Here is a 17,622-nt window from a genome sequence, read left to right as displayed (position 1 = left end):
CCAGTTAGACGCGTGCTTGTGTGGATCTGAATAAACAGATATTAACAGATTGTGGGGCTTGAAATGAAGACTGACAGACCTTGATTATGGTTATCTTGGCCTAAAATATAATTATTGAGTCAAACTTAGGAAGATATGGTTGTAGAAAGTGAACTGATGAAGAAAGAGAAGCCAAAGTTAAAATATTTTTGCCATATCAAAAAAAGAAATGGATAATAAAATGAGATTTGGCACAATAATAGTGGTAAGTTCATGCCATAAGGTGCAGTTTCCAGCTTTCTTGTCAGGACAGTTGCACTGGATAATTATACATTCTCTCTCTTCTCACCATCTTTCCGCTCTCTACAACTCTCTTGAAGGTGTTGACCCCTTATTAAAAAGAACAAAAAGAAATACTTGCATTTCTCTAGCGCCTTTCACGACCACTGGATGTCCCAAAGTGCTTTATAGCCAATGAAGTACTTTTTGAAGTGTAGTTACTATTGTAATGTAGGAAACGCGGCAGCCAATTTGCACACAGCAAGCTCCCACAAAGAGCCATGTGATAATGACCAGATCATGGCCAGGACATGGTATGGCTCCAAGGTCACCAATCACCTTTGTCCATCGATTCAATTGTGAGCCCAGCTAGTGAGTGCCAGCAGACTATTTAAGCAGGGTAGGCATCACAGCCAAGCCCAATCCTGTTCTCAACCAATGCCTACGTGCAAGCCTCCAGCAGCATTAGCTCGATGGCAATCAGGAGCCGGAACCCTGGCCAATTTGCTCCTCCATAAACCATGGGTTGATTTTACTAAACCCCAAACACAGCCCTGGCTGAGATCAGATAACTCAGCGCTGATCTGAGATTAAACCTGGTAACTTCCTGGACAAACTCCCTGAGCCATCGAGGGCCCCTGTGCAATTTTTTTTAAAGGCAGAAAAATTGTTTTTAGTGTGGGTGCTTAGAAGTGGTTGTAAGAATGAGGCATTGTGGAAAGGTATTTGACCTGAAGCCTTCTGACATTACATGACTGGCACTGTGTAGCACTAGTTTTGGCAGAGAATTATTCACAAATAAACCAGTCAGCAAATGTTCTTTGCAATTGACGACTTGTTGCTTTCACTAATAATACCATGTGACAATTTATTTTGTTGGATCTGGAACCATTGCTTAATACCAATAACTAAATTATAGTCTATCTGGGAAGCCAACACAGGGGGCATCCTAGAAACAGGCAGCAGGCTGATGTGCTGAACTAAATCCGGGTCCTACGCTGGGTGTAGGATCGCAATGTGAAATTGAACAGAAACTAGGTGGAGCTTTCAATGGGAAAGATCTGACTGGCTTCTTGGGTTGTAGAGTTGTTTAACCAACGGTCCTTAAAGGCTCCACTGGAGGCGACTGAAAAAAGGCCCCAAAACGTTTGCAGATTTGTGAGGTGATGGAGGAAGCAGGTGGGGGGGCGGAAATTGCCCCTTCCCTTGCGGCCTGTTACCGCCGGAAATCGGCGGCCACACTGCGGAGTGGAATGGCCGCCGATTTTTCGGACAATAGCCGTCATTTTGAAAATTCTGCTCCTGCGGTATCTGGCGGGGGTGACCCACTTACCGCTCTGATGCTGCCGATCCATCCTAATTATGTCATCAGAGTGCGCACCGCTGATGTTCTCTCCCTGATCACGAAATTCCGGCGGCAAAATCTTGCTGACGGAGCTCGGTGCCACCGGCAGCTTTCTCTGCCGCTGCACTGAGCTTGGAGTCTGTCCAAAATGATGGTGCGGCTGCCTTTAAAGGGGAGGACCTATTGCCACGTCCGCTATCATATTTTTTTTGTTGGCCGGCTGCCATGTCGGGCCGCCAATTATGCCCCCTGGTTTGGCCGGGCCGCCAATAGGCAGCCTGACACCCCCTCTCGGGTGCCAGGCCGCTGGCCAGGCCGAAACCCTCCCTGGGGGCCCAGTGGTCCTAATTTAACTAATGGCAACGGCTCTCTTTAAGTGAAGACGGGGGAGCCGTGGTAACGCACCAGCGCGATGACATCATCAGCGCTATACCCCCAACTTCCGCCCCTCTTGTGTGCTCACTGCCGCACTTCCGCCCCCATTATGACCAACTTCCGGGCTTCTGGGAAAAAAAGCCAAAGAGCGGAATTTCGCTCAAGAGGCCACCGCATCAACGGCAGCGGTAAAAACAGTCGAACCAGGGTAGGTGCGCCGCATTTCCGGCGGCGGACAATTTCAGCCCCACCCCCCAGGAGTCTTGGCTCCACCAATCAACTGCAGCTCACTGCCTGCCCAGGCTAGCTACCTCCCAGCCTCGTCTCATCTACCTGGCAGGTCCCGCCCGAGGACCCGTCGCCCCCACTGAAGCCAGCCCAACTTCCTGCCTTTGGTATCTATCGGTGAGCAGCTTCTGGGCCCTTGCTTGGTGAGAGGCGGAGGCCCAGTGCCGAATTGGGCGCGGGTCTCGCACAGGCATTGACTGCCGCATGGGAATAGCGCTCCACTGACCTGGCGCAGGTCCAATTTTTACCCCAATGCTGCCTAAGGTAGGAAATCATCAGATAGCTGACAGACTAGCTATGGACTGAAGAGAGGGGCCTGAATGGCTTTTTTCCACTTCAGATTTTCTTAGGTAATTCAGGGTTGAGTCCTGGTTTGAAGGAGTTACGGAACCTGCCAGTTTCACAGAACTGACGGAATGCACAGTTGTCATTGCAGGACAGATGAAAATGGTTGGACTCTAGCAGACCATACTAATACATTAATTTGCAACAGCATACTGTGATAGAATACAGTGTCCCCCATTTTCAACACAATGGGGTGGAATTTGGGTTGTGGAGGCCGCCTGTCACCACGCGCGGGAGGCGGCTAACGGGCGACAAAGGCCGACCTTCGTCGGTAAGCGGCGGCGACGCCTCGTCCTACATTCAGTCGGCTCTTTGGCAGAGGCAACCCGCGTGGTGAGGTCATCCAGCGTACAATGCCCCTTTGACTCCTCTGTCGCGACATTTGCTTTGTGCGGCTGCTGTAACAGGAGGCGGCCGTACAGCCAGGAAAAAGTGGTCGTAAAAGAGCGGCTTGAGGGAGGAGTCGCCCAGAAAGGAAGGTAAGTTTTTCTCTTTCTTTATTTCTGCATGCTTTCCTTAGTTTCAAGAGTGGGGAAGTGTGTGTGTGGATCGGAGACATTTTAGGTATTTTTTCCCGCCGTTTTAGCTTCTAGCGTAGCGGCAGCCTCCCGTGGGGAAATACAGTCGGCCTCCTGAGCTCCCGCCCAAGGGTGAGTGCGCAACGCCACCTTTTAGCGCTGCTCTCTCACCTTTGGGCGTAAAAACTGAACTTAGGACTTTGAGGCTGCGCCTAACGCCCGGCGTTAAAAATCAGCACTCAGGCGGTGACACCGCCTCAAAAACGGCCATAACCAATTTCGACCCCCAATGAGTTCGCCATCTCAGTGAGGAAGCACTATACCCACAAAGGAAAGAAAAATAAATTGAGGCATGCTCCTGCGTACCTCCCGACTGACTGGTTGAGCAGCAGTACTGAGGGAAGCCCAGGGGTTGGCCATCTATGTGTCCTCTGAGATTGGGAATAAGATATGGTTCAGAGACACACACGTGAGGAAGACAATAATAAAAGAAAAGCTTGGTTATGGAGACGTTTCATGATTCGATGGTTAGTCACCTCCTTCATACTGCTCAGCTCAGTGACTCCAACAATGCAGCATGCAGAGAAGTATTGTCCACATTCAAGATTGCAAGATGGTTTTGGATGAAGAAGGCCATTGATCCCATCCTTCCAGAATGCCAACTCTACTATCTTCGTATTACAGCATTTAGTTGGTTCTTAAATTAGTTCAGAGTCCTGTCCTGGAAATCCGTTGCATCGACTGATTAACCTCAGTGTTGTTTAACTTTAAGCCCCTTCCATTTGGGGTACGGTAGCATAGTGGTTATGTTACTGGACTAGTAATTCCGAGGCCTGGGCTAGTGATCTGGAGACATGAGTTCAAATTTCATCACGGCAGCTGGGGAATTTAATTTCAATTAAAAAAAGCAACTATCAGCAATGGTGACCATGTAATTACTGGATTGTTGTCCTCAACCCAACTGGTTCAGTAATATCCTTTAGGGAAGGAAATCTGCCGGTCTGGCCTATATGTGACTCCAGACCCACAGCAATGTGGTTGACTCTTAACTGCCCTTGGAAATGGCCCAGCAAGCTACTCAGTTGTATTCAAGAAGGCGGCTCACCACCACCTTCTCGAGGGCAATTTGGGACGGGCAATAAATACCGGCCTTGCCAGCAACGCCCACATGCAATGAATAAAAAAAACATTTTTTAATTCTATTCTGTAAGCTCAGTTCCTTGAACCTTATTTTGGGAAGTGGTCCTGAGAGTGAGACAATTAATCTGAACTAAACCTCGTATCATCATGGCAGCTGCAAGGCACACGGAGACACAATCAGATACTTGTTGGTTAAATCAAAGAGTGCCAATGTTGAATAGAAATCAACTGAAAGTGATGGATCAGACATTGTGCATGATAAGTTACAACAAAATTACTTATTGTACATTGACTCAGGCTATCTAATTATTTTCCTTCCATTTGCTTGAATTGAGAAATGAAGAGGTAGCACATGGACCTCTTTCAACCGAAATATTCAAACACTCCCACTCACAAAATTCCACTATCTGAACTGGTTCCTTTGCTACAAAATCCCCATCAATATCCTGGGGGGTCACCATTGACTTAACTGGACCAGCCACATAAATACTGTGGCTACAATAGCAGGTCAGAGGCTGGGTATTCTGCGGTGAGTGTCTCACCTCCTGACTCCCCAAAGCCTTTCCACCATCTACAAGGCACAAGTCAGGAGTGTGATGTAATACTCTCCACTTGCCTGGATGAGTGCAGCTCCAACAACACTCAAGAAGCTTGACACCATCCAGGACAAAGCAACCCCTCCACCATCTGAAACATTCACTCCCTCCACCGTGGCTGCAGTGTGTACCATCTACAAGATGCGCTGAGCAACTCACCAAGGCTTCTTCGGCAGCACCTCCCAAACCTGCGAACTCTACCACCTAGAAGGACAAGGACAGCAGGCGCATGGGAACACCACCACCTCCATGTTCCCCTACATCCTGATTTGGAAATATATCGGCCGTTCCTTCATTGTCGCTGGGTCAAAATCCTGGAGCTCCCTCCCTAATACTCTGTGGGAGCACCTTCACCACACGGACTGCAGCGGTTCAAGATGGCGGCTCACCACCACCTTCTCAAGGACAATTAGGGATGGGCAATAAATGCTGGCCTTGCCCACATCCCATGAATGAATAAATTATTTTTTTAAAAACTGATTTACGAGATATATTTCTTTTAGATGTTAAACCTAGGCATTGTTGACTTGCTCAGATTGATGCTAAGGATCTGTGGAACTATTCAAAGAGCAGGAAGTTCTGCTTGGTATCCAGGCCAACATTCAACCCTCAAACAACACCACCAAAGGCAGATTAACTGATCATTTGTTTAATTGCCATTTGTCAGATGTCACTGACACAAATGGGCTGCTGCTTTTGCCGACACAACAACATAATTGAGATATTTTGACAGGAGAGCATGGCCCTACATAGATGGAAAGTTTGATATGAAACATGTGGCGTTCTCTTACAAAAATGAGATCGGAATCTATTCAGATATTTTTCTCTTCCCAATCGCAGCTTTCAATTGAACAACAACAACTTGTATTTATATAGCGCCTTTAACGTAGTAAAACGTCCCATGGCGCTTCACAGGAGTCTTCTGAGACAAAACAAATACATTTGATCCTAAGCCGCGTAAGTAGAAATTAGCGCTTTGGTGACAGAGGCAGGTTTTAAGGCGTGTCTCAAAGGAGGAAAGCGAGGTAGAGAGGGGGAGAGGTTTAGGCAGGGGGTTCCCGAGCTTGGGGCCCAGGCAACTGAAGGCACGGCCACCAATGGTGGAGCGATTATGATCAGGGATGCTCAAGCGGGCAGAATTTGAATTAAAGCGAAAAAGGCAGTGAAACCAATGGGGATGGCAGATAGTTATTCCTGTCCCTGAGACACGCAATGTTTTTCAGCCGGTCGACTACATTTAGGAGATATTCTCTGTGAAAGTTCTTAGAGGCTTTCTCCCCTCTTACGCAGTGGAGATAGGCGACGGTGGAGATAAAGAGAGGAGGAATAAATCAAAACAATGTAAAATAATGGTATGTCTGGGGGGAAAAGAATGGAAGTAAAATAAAAAGGTAGATTATCACCAAGCACATTTTAAGATATGTGGACACTACGAGAGCGGTGTACTGATATGTAAAGGTAGCCTTCAGTGTGACTAACTACTTCGCTCCGCAGTGGGATGCTGTTACTAAGATTGTACCTAAACAGAAACTTGGATTGCAAGCACTTAGGAATTCCATGATGCACAGAAGCAATGCCCTGCCCATAGTGTCAAGGCCAACACACTGGAGCACCAGCATGGCCAGGGTTAATAGAAATGTGCAGATAATTTTAATGGAATCTATGGGGCATTGCTAGGAGAGACCCTATAAATGCACGCATTTTCTATATTTCTACGTAAAATTGGATGGGCCGCAGTGCAAAGTGCTTTTCAGAAGGTGGGTTAGATTTAATTCATTGACTAGTTCACTATTGCACCAGCGAATAGACTGTTTGGAATTTTAACCTGCTCTCATCATCATCATCATCATCATAGGCATCATCATAGGAAATCGAGGAAGACTTGCTTTCACTCTAAACATGAGTTCTCAGGTGACTGAACAGTGGTTGAAGGAAAGGGTGGGTGGGGAGTCTGGTTTGCCGCACACTCCTTTCACTGTCTGCGCTTGGTTTCTGCATGCTCTCGGACACGAGACTCGAGGTGCTCAGCGCCCTCCCGGATGCTCTTCCTCCACTTAGGGCGGTCTATGGCCAGGGACTCCCAGGTGTTGGTGGGGATATCAAAGAGGCTTTGAGGGTGTCCTTGAAACGTTTCCTCTGCCCACCTGGGGATCACCTGCCGTGTAGGAGTTCGGAGTAGAGCGATTGCTTTGGTAGTCTTGCTTCGGGCATGCGGACAATGTGGCTCGTCCAACTTGCTCTAGTAAGCAGGCGGCAAGGATAGCCACCCAAATTCAGTGGGGTCCTCCTTTACATAGGCGTGTCAGGTCCTGATGATGTCATCAGAGGGGAGAGACAATCCTAACTGCAATTTTAACTGGTAGCCAAAGTGGGGAAGCTGCTGGAGCTATCCCTCCGGGGGGAAGACAGTGGGAACGGAAGTCGGAGCCAAAAGAGGCCCAAACAGGTAGATTTTGTTGATACTTATTTGTGGAACCCAGGAGGAGCAGAGGCTTCACCTGCCACAGACTCCGCCCCCTTCTCCAATGTGAGACCCCCCCCCCCTCCCCCCATGAGATGTCCCCGTTAGCTGATTCTGTCATGTATGTAGGCCAGGTATATTAACTGCATAGTCACATAAAGTGTGCCACCAGAGGGCACTGTGGTGGGAGACCTGAGGGTCATCTGCAGAGGTGTGCAGGGCCCAGTAAAAAAGGCTGGCCACCATGCTTGTGCCTCACTCTGGAGTTACAATAAATGGGACTAAGGTCACAACAGCTCAAGTATAATACTAGACCTCGTGGAATCATTCATAAGAGTATTAAAGACATAACAGATCCCACCAGCCACCTTGTGCTGGTGGGCGGTTTGTGGGCCATGCAATATTCTGCCTCCTGCCATCAACTTCCTGCACCTTTCAGATGGGGAGTAATCTGCCGGGATTTAATTTCTCTGTGAGAGTGCTTGGGGCTGATCATGGTGGATCACAGCTGCAGTCAACGACAAAGGAACTCGTTTCCATGCAGAGCCTACAGTGATTGGCCTTCCCCTTAAGGGAGGGAAGGAACCTCCATTCCTGGCACCGCTGCGCTCGACATTGGGCAGCACTGCACTGCTACTGCCCCTCTTGCTGGCTTTAGCACCCCAAGGGAAGTGGTAACGCTTGGTTTGGAGCTCCACTTCCTTCCTGGAGTGCTAAACCGGAAGTTCGCCTCGGTGTCCCTCGCGTGGTGCCCGGCAATACTTTTGCGTTACCGCAATAGTTGAAACCCCAAACGGGGTGCTACGCAATTTCTCCCCGTTGTGTGCAATATTTGTAGCAATTTAGTTCATGGATTAACCGCTCGGTGAAAATGGACTTTCTTATGAATGCCTTGATAATATTGCAGACTGCAATTCCAACACATTTTTGATTCCAAGATAAGCATGATCTCGTGGGAGTTGTGTACAGACCACCAAACAGTAGTAGTGAGGCTGGGGATGGTATCAAACAGGAAATTAGGGATGCGTGCAATAAAGGTACAGCAGTTATCATGGGTGACTTAATCTACATATAGATTGGGCTCACCAAACTGGTAGCAATACGGTGGAGGAGGATTGCCTGGAGTGTATTAGGGATGGTTTTCTAGACCAATACGTCGAGGAACTAACTAAAGAGCTGGCCATCCTAGACTGGGTGATGTGTAATGAGAAGGGACTAATTAGCAATCTTGTTGTGCGAGGCTCCTTGGGGAAGAGTGACCATAATATGGTAGAATTCTTTATTAAGATGGAAAGTGACACAGTTAATTCAGAGACTAGGGCCCTGAACTTAAAGAAAGGTAACTTCGATGGTATGAGACATGAATTGCCTAGTATAGACTGGCGAATGATACTTAAAGGGTTGACGGTGGATAGGCAATGGCAGATATTTAAAGATCATATGGATGAACTTCAATAATTGTACATCCCTGTCTAGAGTAAAAATAAAAAGGGGAAGGTGGCTCAACCGTAGCTAACAAGGGAAATTAGGGATCGTGTTAAATCCAAGGAAGGGGCATATAAATTGGCAAGGAAAAGCAACAAACCTGAGGACTGGGAGAAATTTAGAATTCAGCAGAGGAGGACAAAGGGTTTTATTGGGAAAATAAAGTATGAGAATAAGCATCAAGGGAGCATAAAAACTGACTACAAAAAGTTTTTATCGATATGTGAAGAGAAAAAGATTAGTGAAGACAAATGTAGGTCCCTTGCAGTCAGAATCAGGTGAATTTATACTGCGGAACAAGGAAATGGCAGACCAATTGAACAAATACTTTGGTTCTGTCTTCATTAAGGAAGACACAAATAAATTTCCAGAAATACTAGGGGACTGAAGGTCTAGCGAGAAGGATGAACTGAAGGAAATCCTTATTAGTCAGGAAATTTTGTTAGGGAAATTGATGGGATTGAAGGCCGATAAATCCCCAGGACCTCCCAGAGTACTGAAGAAAGTGGCCCTAGAAATAATGGATGCATTGGTGGTCATTTTCCAACATTCTATAGACTCTGGATCAGTTCCTATGGATTGGAGGGTAGCTAATGTAACACCACTTTTTAAAAAAGGAAAGAGAGAGAAAACAGGGAATTATAGACCGGTTAGCCTGACATCGGTAGTGGGGAAAATGTTGGAATCAATTATTAAAGATGTAATAGCAGCGCATTTGGAACGCAGTGACAGGATCGGTCCAAGTCAGCATGGATTTATGAAAGGGAAATCATGCTTGACAAATCTTCTCGAATTTTTTGAGGATGTAACTAGTAGAGTGGACAAGGGAGAACCAGTAGATGTGGTGCATTTGGAATTTCAAAAGGCTTTTGGCAAGGTCCCACCCAAGAGATTAGTGTGCAACATTAAAGCACATGGTATTGTGGGTAATGTCTTGATGTTGATAGAGAACTGGTTGGCAGACAGGAAGCAAAGTGTAGGAATAAATGATTCCTTTTCAGAATGGCAGGCAGTGACTAATGGGGTACCGCAAGTTTCAGTGCTGGGGACCTCAGCTATTTACAATATACATTAATGATTTAGATGAAGGAATTGAATGTAATATCTCCAAGTTTGCAGATGACACTAAGCTGGGTGGCAGTGTGAGCTGTGAGGAGGATGCTAAGAGGATGCAGGGTGACTTGGACAGGTTAGGTGAATGGGCAAATGCATGGCAAATGCAGTATAATGGAGATAAATGTGAGGTTATCCACTTTGGATGCAAAAACAGGAAGGCAGAATATTATCTGAATGGTGACAGATTAGGAAAAGGGGAGGTGCAACAAGACCTGGGTGTCATGGTTCATCAGTCATTGAAAGTTGGCATGCAGGTACAGCAGGCGGTGAAGAAGGCAAATGGCATGTTGGCCTTCATAGTCAGAGTATTTGAGTATAGGAGCAGGAAGGTCTTACTGCAGTTGTACAGGGCCTTGGTGAGGTCTCACCTTGAATATTGTGTACAGTTTTGGTCTCGTAATCTGAGGAAGGACATTCTTGCTATTGAGGGAGTGCAGCGAAGGTTCACCAGACTGTTTCCCGGGAGGGCAGGACTGACAAATGAAGAAAGACTGGATCGATTAGGCTTATATTCACTGGGATTTAGAAGAATGAGAGGGGATCTCATAGAAACATATAAAATTCTGACGGGATTGGACAGGTTAGATGCAGGAAGAATGTTCCCGATGATGGGGAAGTCCAGAACCAGGTGTCACAGTCTAAGGATAAGGAGTAAGCCATTTAGGACTGAGATGAGGAGATACGTTTTCACTCAAAGAATTGTGAACCTGTGGAATTCTCTACCACACAAAGTTGTTGAGGCCAGTTCGTTAGATATATTCAAAAGGAGGTTAGATGTTGCCCTTACGGCTAAAGAGATCAAGGGTATGGAGAGAAAGCAGGAATGGGGTACTGAGGTGAATGATCAGCCTGAACATATTGCACCTATTTTCTATGTTTCTATGAATAATGAAGCATTTTACATATTACATTGTGCACACATGAACATTATGGTGTGTATCTCTGATGGGCTAATGGCTGAAGAGATCATTCAGTATGCAATGGATATTGTTTTTCTCACCCAATGAGGAGCAATCAAGACTTGCAATTGATATAGTACATGACCATGGCTCAAAGAACCTCACGAACAATAAATGATACTGATTGTTGTTATGTAGGCAAATATAGCAGCTGTATTTTCACATAGCAAGATCCCACAGATTGCAATGAGGTGAATGGCCAGTTAATGGTTGGTATTGGCTGTAATGTATGTAGAGCTGTTGAGGAGTCCATGCTCCACATATACATTGAATCTGTCAGGTTGCAGCCCCTGTTCCAATATTTGAAGGGACTGCTCCTCAAATTCCAGCTGCACTTCAGTCCCACACACCTGATCTTTGGGCGCCCTTTGCGGAGGGGAGCGGGCAGGTCAAAAGGCCTCCTCGTAGGACTGCTCCTGGGCATGGCCAAGGGAGCCATCAGCCAGTCCAGACAGCGGGTGGTCGAGGGAGTCGTTCAGCCCGACAACCTGCCTCTCTTCCGCGGTTAGATGCGCGCCAGGGTGTCCCTGGAGATGGAGCATGCGGTGTCCACCGGTACGCTCGCGGCCTTCCGCAAGAGGTGGACACCAGAGGGACTGGAGTGCATCATCACCCCCGCTAACCAAATTTTAATTTGATTTAAGGTTTCCGTTAAAGTTTTAAATTATTAATTTGTGGGCTCTAGTGCCCTGCCAAAAGGGAGCACTTGATTTACGTTGCTACTAAAATAGTTGTAGAACTGTTGTTGCTCATGGCCTTCCGCGAGGGGTGGGCACCAGAGGGATGGCATCATCACCCCGGGAACAACATTTTAATTTGATTTGGCATGGTTGCCAGTTGATTGGAAATTTGTGGGTTCCAGTGCCTTTACCAAAATAGGACACTTGGCTTAAAGTTCTATCTAAAATAGTTGTAGAGCTGTTGAGCGGGAGTGGCTTAGCCCATCACATGATATTCACAAGACTCAATAAAACCCCAGCCAGTTGGGTTCGTGGAATCCACGATGTAGCAGGTGACTGTGAGCCTGGTGGATGAACTGGTAATGTATAGTGTGATTGTTAAACCCTTTGCTAATAAACCAACTAGTTCTTAATAGCAATGTGTTGCTATGAATTCTTAAGCAAAGAACCCATGAAGCAAATACATTACATTGGCCAAGGGAGAAATGTTGTGCCGGGAAAACTCCATGCTTTTCCATGAATAGGGCCGTGGGCTTGTTAATATCCACCGGATGGATTTTGATTGAATGTCTAATCTGTAGCATGCCGCCCCTGACAATGCTGCACTCCCACAATAGTGCACTGTTAGCTCTGATAACGCACTCAAGTCCTCAGTGGGGCTTCACACTATGGTCTACAGGGCTGTAGTAATACCTGCCCTCCTGTATGGCTCAGAGACGTGGACCATAGAAACATAGAAACATAGAAAATAGGTGCAGGAGTCGGCCATTCGGCCCTTCGAGCCTGCACCACCATTCAATAAGATCATGGCTGATCATTCCCTCAGTACCCTTTTCCTGCTTTCTCTCCATACCCCTTGATACCTTTAGCCGTAAGACTCTCTTGAATATATCCAATGGCATCAACAACTCTGCGGTAGGGAATTCCACAGGTTAACAACTCTGAGTGAAGAAGTTTCTCCTCATCTCAGTCCTAAATGGCTTACCCCTTATCCTAAGACTATGTCCCCTGGTTCTGGACTTCTCCAACATCGGGAACATTCTTCCCGCATCTAACCTGTGCAGTCCCATCAGAATCTTATATGGTTTCTATGAGACCCCCTCTCATCCTTCTAAACTCCAGTGTATAAAGGCCCAGTTGGTGCAGTCTCTCCTCATATGTCAGTCCTGCCATCCCAGGATTTAGTCTGGTGAACCTTTGCTGCACTCCCTCAATAGCAAGAACGTCTTTCCTCAGATTAGGAGACCAAAACTGAACACAATATTCCAGGTGAGGCCTCATCAAAGCCCTGTACAGTAGACACCTCAAATCACTGGAGAAATACCAGCAACGCTGTCTCCGCAAGATCCTGCAAATCCCCTGGGAGGACAGACACACCAACGTCAGTGTTCTCACTCAGGCCAACAGCAGGCAGCGGAAGGAGCGTGCGGCAAACCAGACTCCCCACCCACCCTTTCCTTCAACGACTGTCCCACCTGTGACAGAGACTGTAATTCCCGTATTGGACTGTTGAGTCACCTGAGAACTCACTTTTGGAGTGGAAGCAAGTGTTCCTCGATTTCGAGGGACTGCCTATGATGATGACAGTACAACCTTCTGAATCAGCGGCAAGAGTGCTACCAATGAGCCACGGCGACACAAGACAAGCTCAGTGCTGAGATATTTCTCTGTCAGCCACTGTGCTGGTGCACTTGTCCAGAATCCAGCAATTCATCAGGACTGGCTGTACTTGGCATGTTCCAAAAGATTGAGATCATCCGTTTCTTTTCTATGTAAATCTGCCCTATATTTCTGTACCTTAAGCTCTCAACTAAGTTATAATTAATGAGATGAATGTGTGGAGATGTACAAGATAAGTTCAATGAGGTTGGTCTACCTAATCCCTGTGCCAACACCACACTCCTTTTAACATACCAACACTTTGTGATTTTTCACATTCTTACACCACGCACTGCTGCAGACACAAAATAATCTCATGAAAAAGCATGTAAAACCAGAAAGAAAACTAATTTCTGACCTATGGGAGAGCCAGGAACTTGCAAGCATCCGCCAATTTACAGAGAACCAATTGCCTTCTAATTGTCCTCGTGTTGTTCCCGAGAGGACCTCTTGTGACCTTAAGCATGTGCCTATGGGTGGCAATTAGACCTTGTGACCTGAAAAGGACAGGCCAAATTGCACACCGTTCCACTTTAGCCGAATAATTCATTGAGCATCACGTGGCATAGTGCTTCTCAACTTAGAAAAGAGCACAGCATCCTGCTTACCAAAAGGTACTGCGCTAATGGTAATAAAATCTGTTGAAGCAGTTAGCTGATCAACCTGTTGCAGTTTTGGCTCCAAAGCAAGCCGTCTCCCTGCTTCTGCTGTTGCCTTTGCATGGTAACCCAACTAAACTAAGATCTCACAAACATGACACATTTTGACAAAGAACCATGAATTTTTCCTTCAATAAGTAAGCATATTGTTGTGTTCATACCCTATTTGTTTGTTGCAGCTCACAGGACGGGCATTAGGACCCTGCGGGAGCTATTCACAGTTGCTGTATTTATTCTGGCTCATGCCGGTTTGAGGACACCGTTTTGGGTTGTATAAAAGCACAGTGAAGTTACATTACTCCTGGCTCAGTTTGTCAGTTACTTACGCGCACACAACACATATTAACGGGCACGATGACCTGAAGATGAATTCCAACCCTCGGCCATGAGTTCCACAAATTAAGACATGTGTCACATGTCGCCCCTCCACCCCCGCCCCACCCCCTTACATCGCTCAAGCGGACTGATTGAGGGTGATTACTCCCCCATGATCTATGGGTGGAGAATGCTGCTGTTTAAAGTACATTTGCGTCTTTCCAGTTTGTTGGAAGTCCCAATTCCTTGAGCAGGGAGAGGAGCCAGTGCAGGTACGATGTGCTGTATCGTTCATTCTATACAGTGACAGGATGTGATGTCAAACTCCTCCGAAGGCGATTGGGACAGAAGGGGTTGGTATAACGTTGCAGGAAGAAGGAACAAAGCTACGATTAAATTATGAGGTGAATGGAAGAGAACCTGTGAGGTCGAGCTCTATAAAACCAAAAAAAAACCTTTTAACGGAGACTGTGTGGTGCCATGACTTAGACTCTTGCCTTTCATCTCAGGAACCTATGTTTGAATCGAGCCCAGACCGGTGAAGTCCCCTTCGGGGGTTGTGAGGACCCTATACACAGTAGATAGGGTTGTCTCAATCCAGTTCCAAATGGGCATGCAGCCACGGTACAAAGCTATCACTAATTTGAAACTAATCGGTATAAAATTTGCAACACCAGTTAGTGAAGGGAAGTTGGTAGAGAAAAGTGTCACACCGATGGGAATGAGGGTTGCTAATCCTCCTGGACTGCCCGGGAGTCTTCAGGAATGACAGATTAGTCTCCAGGGCACTGCTGCCAGAAGCACCAGGAGAAAAATCATCGGGTTGCGAAAAAAGAATTGTGTGTGATTGTTTTTCATTTTCTTTGAATATTTATTAGTTATAAAAATATTGGAGACGGGATAAAAAGGCTGCTTGACTTGCATTTCCATAGTGCCTTTCACGACCACCAGACATCCCAAAGCACATTACAGTCAACGAAGTACTTTTTGGAGTGCAGTCACTGTTGTAATGTAGGAAATGCAGCAGCCAATTTGCACACAGCAAGCAACAATGTGATAATAACCAGATAATCTGTTTTTTGTGTTATGTTGATTGAGGAATAAATATTGGCCAGCACACACCTCCACTGCTCTTCTTCGAAATAGTGCTGTGGGATCTTTTACATGCACCTGAGAGGGCAGACAGGGCCTCAGTTTAATGGCTCATCCGAAAGACAGCACCTCCAACAGTGCGTCACTCCCTCAGCACTGCACCAGGTTGTCAGCCTAAATTTATGTGCTCAAGTCCCTGGAGTGGGACTTGAACCCACAACCTCCTCACCCAGAGGCGAGTGTGCTGCCCACTGAACCACAGCTGACACTGACAATGAAACCTCCAGGAATACGTCCAACCAGAGTTGGTAACCCAGAGCTGGAAGGTTTTTCTGAGGCTGCGGCTTGTTGTCACGACAGAGTAGAAGGAGCTTTATTTCAGACCGAACCATGCCCGTCCTGATCTGAGAGTGTCTGAAGCGGGAAGTGTCCCATTGCCGATCACGAAGGCTCCTCACGTTTGATGAGCACAAAATTATATGGGGCCCGAAACTGGTGAACTCAGCGACCACTGCCACCGACATTCGTCTGCAACATCCGCCCAGTGGCATTTTCGACGTGGCCTGGAGCACGCGAGAGGCGAGAGCTGCCGGGAAGCGCCCGCCGACCTCATCGGACGGCCGTGTAGCGTGAGTAGACCCCCGCCCGCCGAGATGTGCTATTCATGCGGGTGGAAGTCGATGGCAGAACGGGGGCGGACCACTGGCTGGAGGCTGGTCTGTCCCCGCTGGTATAAGAATGTAACAACATAAGAAATAGGAGCAGGAGCAGGCCATACGGCTCCTCGAAACTGCTCCGCCATTCAATAAAATCATCTGATCATGGACTCAGCTCCACTTCCCCGCCCGCTCCCCATGACCCCTTATCCCCTTATCGTTCAAGAAACTGTCTATTTATGTCTTAAATATATTCAATGTCCCTGCTTCCACAGCTCTCTGAGGCAGCGAATTCCACAGATTTACAACCCTCTGAGAGAAGAAATTCCTCCTCATCTCTGTTTTAAATGGGCAGCCCCTTATTCTAAGATCATGCCCCCTGGTTCTAGTCTCCCCCATCAGTGGAAACATCCTCTCTGCATCCACCTTGTCAAGCCCTCTCATAATCGTCTACATTTCGATAAGATCACCTCTCATTCTTCTGAACTCCAATGAGTAGAGGCCCAACCTACTCAACCTTTCCTCATAAGTCAACCCCTTCATCCCCGGAATCAACCGAGTGAACCCTCTCTGAACTGCCACCAAAGCAAGTATATCCTTTCGTAAATATGGAAACCAAAACTGCAAAAAAGGTTAGTGAGCATTTTTTATTTGTTTTTTCCACAGCGACTTACCTTGATGGGGTCCCCTCAAGGTCTTCCGATAGTTTTTTTTATTTTTTCCTGATGATTTTTTATTTTTAGGTCTTCGACCCTCCGTGGGCCCGACTCCATCCTCGATGGCACTGGGGCGGCAAGCGCCTTTACCGCCGAGAATGGGAGCTCCCTCCAACTGCCGCCCAGATTGGCGGCGTAAGTCCCTCATCTGCCACCCGCCGACATTCGAGGGACCTTGGTGATGAATATCCCGCCCAAAGAGCCGTCGGGGACCTCGGCAGCCATCGGCAGTCCTTTGGATGGCACTTGGGCGGGCAGAGACCTTCATTAATTTCGGGCCCTATATATTTTATTTAAATGGCGCCCATTATATTCCATTTTGTCCCTGTCTTTTTATCCCTCTGACATGGTTGCCGTTGGTAGTCATGCAACCACATTTAACTGGCGAAAACAAAACAGGTATAGGCTTTCTTGTTGCCATGTTCAGGGTGGCTTTGTGAATGGCCACAGGAGATTGCCATTATTGGCAGGTCGGTCAGTGCTTCCTTAACAGCAATTCCCTGGATTCTGGGCAGGTCCCAGCAGATTGTAAAGCAGCAAATGAAACGCCCCTGTTTAAAAAAAGAAGGCAGACAGAAAGCAGGAAACTATAGACCGGTTTGCCTAACATCTGTAGTTGGAGTCCATTATTAAGGAAGCAGTAGCAGGACATTTGGAAAAGCATAATTCAATCAAGCAGTCAGCGTGGTTTTATGAATGGGAAATCATGTTTGACAAATTTGCTGGAATTCTTTGAGGATGTAATGAGTAGGGTGCATAAAGGGGGAACCAGTGGATGTGGTGTATTTGGATTTCCAGAATGCATTCGATAAGGTACCACATAAAAGGTTACTGCACAAGATATAAGTTCACGGGGTTGGGGGTCATATATTAGCTCGGATATAGAAGATTGGCTAACTAACAGAAAACAGAGAGTCGGGATAAATGGGTCATTTTTGGCAAACATTGACTGGTGGGGT

This window comes from Pristiophorus japonicus, chromosome 13, assembly GCF_044704955.1.
Source record: "Pristiophorus japonicus isolate sPriJap1 chromosome 13, sPriJap1.hap1, whole genome shotgun sequence".
NCBI classification, from domain to species: domain Eukaryota; kingdom Metazoa; phylum Chordata; class Chondrichthyes; family Pristiophoridae; genus Pristiophorus; species Pristiophorus japonicus.
This window is presented reverse-complemented; position numbering follows the sequence as displayed.